Here is a 673-nt window from a genome sequence, read left to right on the forward strand (position 1 = left end):
TCTTGTCCGTGGGGCATAATTTGTAGTTTGAAAGTCCTTGAGCTAAGTCTTGCCATTAAGGCAATAGTTGTAGAACATCTCATAAATGAAAATATAACATGGTAAAGTCAACTCTTGCCCGTGGGGCATAATTTGTAGTTTGAAAGTCCTTGAGCTAATTAAGTCATGCCTCTAAGACAATAGTTGTAGAACATCTCATAAATAAAAACATAACGTGGTAGTGTCAACTTTTGCCCATGTGATATAATTTGTAGTTTGAAAGTCCTTGAGCTAAGTCTTTCCTCTAAGGCAATAGTTGTAGAACATCTTTTAAATGAAAACATATCGTGGTAGAGTCAACTCTTGCCCATGGGGCATAATTTGTAGTTTGAAAGTCCTTGAGCTAATTAAGTCTTGCACCTAAGGCAATAGTTGTAGAACATCTCATAAATGAAAACATAACGTGGTAAAGTCAACTCTTGCCCGTGGGGCATAATTTGTAGTTTGAAAGTCCTTGAGCCAAGTCTTGCCTCTAAGGTAATAGTTGTAGAATATCTCATAAATGAAAATATAACGTGGTAGAGTTAACTTTTGCTCGTGGGGCATAATTTGTAGTTTGAAAGTCCTTAAGCTAAGTTTTGACTCTAAGGCAATAGTTGTAGAACATCTCATAAATGAAAACATAACGTGGTAG

The sequence above is a fragment of the Capsicum annuum genome, chromosome 3 (genome assembly GCF_002878395.1).
Source record: "Capsicum annuum cultivar UCD-10X-F1 chromosome 3, UCD10Xv1.1, whole genome shotgun sequence".
NCBI classification, from domain to species: Eukaryota; Viridiplantae; Streptophyta; class Magnoliopsida; order Solanales; family Solanaceae; genus Capsicum; species Capsicum annuum.